A 5,631-nucleotide genomic window follows, 5' to 3' on the forward strand; every position below is an offset into this window, starting at 1 on the left:
CCCTGGCGAGACAGTCCATGCAATAAGCAGGGACATACATTTCCATAAGAAAGCTCTGCCGCTCTGAGTCGTGTCTCTCCAGTGTCTCTCCAGGTATGGCCAGATGACAGTTCCCATTGGCTGACTCTAGCTGTTTGGAATCTTTTCTAATGACATTGTCCAACTCAGCTACTGCCCATGCTAGTCCTTGGCATTGGCATTGTAATTCTGTTTGTCCATCTGTTGTTTGTCCTTCTGGCATTGTTGCCTGCCCATTTTTATGTTTTTTCTGGTTTTTGTTTTTCCCCCTTCCTCCAGTAATTTTGCAACACCAGTCTCCTGTTTGATTTTCTGTCTTGCTCCCTTCTGAAGACATGCTGTGAGGAATTCTACGACTGGAAGGGGATGCTGGGTCTCATTTCTCGGGGGGCATGGGTTTCTATCAAAACCGTGTGTCTGTGGGCACCCAGGGTGCAATGCCACAGGCTTCTGCAGGCACAAGGTAAATGTCACCTGTTTTCCCAGAGCAATTTTACATCACAAGGAGTTGCAACTGTTTTATTTTCACAAACATGGACCTATCATAGAAAAGGCCAACAGTTTTTGTTGTTGTTGTTTTAAGTAACTATAAGGACAACATTGCTGAATGCCTCTGTGGGTTTTGCCTCAAGTTCTTTCTCCCTGGCTGCCAAAGGCCTTCGGTAGAAAAATCTGAGATACTCTATTAAGCAATAGAGTCGGGGGGAGGCATGCCCCAATGCACCCCGAGCACCAGACGCTACATGGGAGCCTCTTAGTACATCACCTGAGTCCATCCTCATTGCGTGTGAGGCCACGGTGCTATTTAACCCTTTGACAAAAAGCAAGGTTGAAAGAGCCAAACCAAGGATAACAGTGATGGTGTTATTACCATAATGTTAAGTAATTGTGCGAAAGCCACACCTTAGAAAGAAACAGGATTACAGGGTGAGCGCTGTTCTCTCCCTTAGAAGGAGAGAGTCTTGCATCGTGTTATGGGCTCAGTAGTGTCTCCCCCAACATTTATAAGTTGAAGTCCTAATTCTGAGTAACTCAGGGTGTGACCATACTTGGAGATAGGGTCTCTGAACGGGTAACTACGTTTACATGAGGTCTTTAGGGTGGCCCCTCATTCAGTGTGACTGGTGTGTTTGCAAGAAGATGAGCTTAAGACACAGGTACACCCAGAGGAAAGATGAGATTGAGGCACAGGGATAAGGTGGTCTTCTATACGACAAAACAGAGGCTCAGAAGAAACCAGCCCTGCCACGCCTTGGTCTTGGACTTCCAGCCTCCAGAGTTGTAAGACGTAAATATCTGTTGTTTAAAGTCACTCTGCTGGTGGTACTTTGTTACAGAAGTCTTAAAAAACTAATATACATAGCAAGACTATCTATCCATCCATCCATCCACCTGTTTTCTATATATAGATGGATGGATATACATATAAGATATGGACAAAGTTTTAATTCAAATATAAAACATCTAAAAAAGATATTCAGCCATTTCTTTTTTTTTAAAGATGCTTGAGGTTTATTAAATACAAGGATGTACTTTTTTTTAACTCCTACTCCACCTGCCTTTCCACCCAGGTAAGAGTCTCACTTGCTCTCCTCTGAGAGTCCTCACCTGTCTTACTAACTTATCTGCTCTTTGCTACGATGAGCCAAAAACCAGCACGGCCTTCTCCAGAGCTGACAGTGGGTTCATCTCAGGAAGCCCTCAAAGATGCCAGGGTGAATGACTATTTCAGTTAAGCTGGGCCGCTATGGAGCAGAGAAACGGGTGTCCTTCTTGGAGCACCACCTTCATTTCCTCGAATTGAGCCAACTGGCAGGCCTCGCCCAGCCTCAGCCAGCGGTCAGCGTGCTGCTCGTGGGAGGCGCGGATCTCCACATCACCATCCTTCACCTCTGCCAGCCAGTAGATGACGGTCTTGAGCTTCTCCCTGGCCACATAACTGAGCTCCCTTCCGAACCCCTCAAGATGGTCAGCTGGCCCACTTTTAGGCGTGCTTCCTCTTGAGTGTCCCGCGGGGTGCTTCCTCTTGAGTGTCCCGCGGGGCTGTTTCCAGTTCACGTTCTCCTGGTTCCACATGACCTTTAGGAGGAGGCTGGTGATGAAAGCCTCTGTTGTCTGCAGCAGTAGAAACTCACCTGCCGTGTTGTCCACCTTGGGAATGGGGCATCTCTGGGAGATGACCAAGCCACCTGCTTTCAGCTATGGTCTGTTTGAGGACCCACGTGGAGGGAGACAGGAGACTGGTGGACGGACAGGGAGTCGATTTTAGTTGCTTCTATTCCCATTATCCTAAAACATCTATTTTAATGGCAACACCAAGTTTTTCCATCTTTACCCATCTGTGCTGGTGAAGTCTCCGCACTGTTGTAACTAATCATAGCGTGCATATGCAAGGATGTTCTAATATCTCTCATGATCTTTAGCACCTAAATATTTGTAAAACTCTACAGAATATAATTAATTCTTCTAAATTATATACTATTTCTTTGTAGTTATGCATTGAAATATTATTATGCATTTAATTATTATTTTCAGATATACATGACATTAATACAGAATCATATTAGTGAATGTACACAGAGTATAAATATAATCTACAGAAAAAAATTAAAACTACTCATAATTTCATCACCCAGAAATTTTTGCACATAAACAATTGTAAATATTTGTTATACTTTTCCATGTTCTGTACACAGGGAAGACACCAAATCTATCTGTCCTTATTGCTGAGGCCATTATTTGCACAGACTTGTGTTATTATTTTGAGTTGAAGGAGGTTTAACTTCTGTACATTCCCACCTATTGAGTCGTGTGAGAGTTTCTGTGATTTTTGTGCTCCAGAATCACATCTTTTTCTGAGATCCGCTAAGTACTGCCCTGGCCGTGACATGCTTTCACTTTTCCCCGTTCAGGTATTTCACCTATCTGGGATTCAGTTTGCTACAGAGTTTTTTAGTGAAAATCCACACCTGTATTCCCCAGCCCTGTCACAGGCCCTCCTTTCTTCAGCGCATTTGTTTCCTCTGCCTGCGTTGCAAACGCCGGAAATGGAGCGGCTTACGACAGCCCCCAGGGGTTGCTCACAGTTTAGTGGGGCAAAAGTCTGCACACAATGTGTCTCCATCTCCTGATCAGGGCTCCCGAGGTCACAGTCAAGGTGACAATGGTCATGTCATCATCTGGAGGCTTGACCAGAAAAAGATTTACCTCCAGGTCCCCCAGACAGCTGGCAGAATTCACTGCCTTGCTGTTACAGGATAAAAGTCCCCATTTTCCCACTCACTGCTGGCCAGATGGGGATCCCTGCCAGCTTCCGGGGCAGTCCCCACATCCTGGCCACATGGTCCCCCCACACTCCCGCGCACTCTATGAAATGTCAGTCATTTTTAAGGTCTTATAATCTCCCTTCACATTAACGGAAAGTCAACTGGTTAGGAATTGTCATCACATTTGTTAAATTCCTTCACCTTTGTTCTGTAAGTAACCTAACTGGGGTGGGGGGTCCACCGTGTTCACCAGTCCTCCCGACTGGCAAGGAGGAGGGTTATGCGGAGAACTCACGGCAGATGGCAGGAGCACTGAGGGCCATCCCAGAACTCTGGCTGCCTAGCTTCTTTTCTTTCTTTATCAATTACAGTGGACATTCGATATTATTTTGTATTAATTTCAGGTGTGCAGTATTGTGGTTAACAATCATAGCCTTTACAAAGAGATTCCCCCCAATATTTCAAGTACCCACTTGGTACCACAGTCTTTACAATATTATTGACTATATTCCTCCTACTGTACTTTACAGCCCTGTGACTGTTCTGTACCAACCTGTACTTCTTAATCCCTTCCCTTCCCCCTTCCCCCATCCCTCACCCCCCCCCATCTGGCGCCCATCATTCTGTTCTCTGTATCTACGAGTGTGTTTGTCTCTTTCTGTTTTGTTTATATATACATTTAACATATTTTTATATATGAATGAATGACTTGGCCATAAAAAAATAATGAAATTTTAACATTTGTGACAACATATATGGACCTAGAGGTTACTACGCCAAGTAAAAGAGGCCAGACAGAGAAAACACCACGCCTACTAATTTTTAATACCGGCTTTGTTACATCACTGTTCTTCACTTGGGTTCTGAATCCCCCGCCCTGCTCGGTGCTCGGCGACTCCAGTCCTCTTCTGCTGCGCTGCGCTCGCTTATCAGGGCAGGTGCCTCCATCCCGCATTTTATATCTCGTTCAAAACTAGTTGTCTGTGTTCTCTTTTATTATTATTCTTTTCTCTTAGATGAGATGAATGCTAGCATCATTTCTCAAGTCTCCAGCCCCCAACCTAGAGACTGACTCACCTAATTTTGATTTTGAGCTGGGGAGACCTCTGCACTAACTTGGAGGAGAATTTACCTCTCCACAAAACGCAGTTTTTCTACATTGGCTGTGATACGTCGTTTGCATTTAATTAAACAAATACACATTGAGTGTCTCCCCTGCACCAGACCTAGAGAGGAACAAACAAAATCATGCTCATGGACCTTTCATTTAAGTGAAGGAGATGGACAAGAAATAAGCAAGTAAATCAGATCATTTCAAGGAATGATCCCTGCTCTGACGGACAGGGAGAAGGGACAGAAAATGACCAGAGTGGGAGATAGCAGGCCACTTTGGATGGGAAGAAAGGAAATCGCCTTTGTGATGATACTCAAACCGAGGTACGAATGAACTCTCAGCCATGCAAATGTCAGAGGGAAAAGCATCTTGGGCAGAGGGAACAGCAGACACAAATGCCCTGCAACAGCATGAGATGCAGCCCAACAGGTGGGTAGGAGCCAGGGGTCTCCATCATGCTCTTCTCTACATGTCTAGGTAACAACTTCATACAATGTCCCCCATACAGACTCTGTATTCATAGTTCTCAGGGCAGATTCCGTGTTCTATACAGAATACTATACAGAATGACTTAATTTTTCCATGGTATTTTCTACATGATTGCTGCTAATACACAGAAAAGCTATTGACTTTTAGACTATTTCTTTTGAAATGGTCACAGTACCTAACTGATTGATTCTGTGAGACCTTTTGTTTCTGTACAGCTGGATTTTCTCTTATCTTGTGTTTCTGAGATGGAGACTCACAACAATTGTAATAATAATCATTTGTAATAACATACATTTTTCATCTTCCCTTTAAAAGGTCGTTGCATCTTTGGTCTCTGTGTTATACCTTAACACTGGTTTTACTTTCACAGATTTTGGTGGGAGTTATTCTTCTGTTTTATAATAAGTTTCATTTTGGTTTAAAAGGGAGAACTTTTTTGATATTTTTGTGCGTGTTGGATATAGGAACCCTTCCCAATTTGGATCTGATATAAATAAAACCAGCCTGGGGTATTTGTTCCTTTCAAAGTTTGCTTTTCCCTTTAAATATATTAAAAGCCATAAGAGTGATGGGTTGGATCACTGGGGCGCTGGTTGGAGCTCAGTGGGCTTTGGGCAGCATTCACCAGCTGTTTACTGACAACGACCTGTCTTGGAGTTTGCTTTGTAAGTAAGTCTTGGTGGTCTTGGGGGAAATGGACACTACGTTATAAAGGTGGGATGGGAGGGAGAGGAGGGAGAGGCA

The 5,631-nt window shown here is 44.0% G+C and overlaps 1 pseudogene; it reads right to left on the bottom strand.

The window, feature by feature from the left end:
- Positions 1-1,746: 1,746 nt before the first annotated feature.
- Positions 1,747-3,349, bottom strand: LOC112311764 (bis(5'-nucleosyl)-tetraphosphatase [asymmetrical] pseudogene; annotated as a pseudogene).
- Positions 3,350-5,631: the final 2,282 nt, after the last annotated feature.

This window comes from Desmodus rotundus, chromosome 7, assembly GCF_022682495.2.
Source record: "Desmodus rotundus isolate HL8 chromosome 7, HLdesRot8A.1, whole genome shotgun sequence".
NCBI classification, from domain to species: domain Eukaryota; kingdom Metazoa; phylum Chordata; class Mammalia; order Chiroptera; family Phyllostomidae; genus Desmodus; species Desmodus rotundus.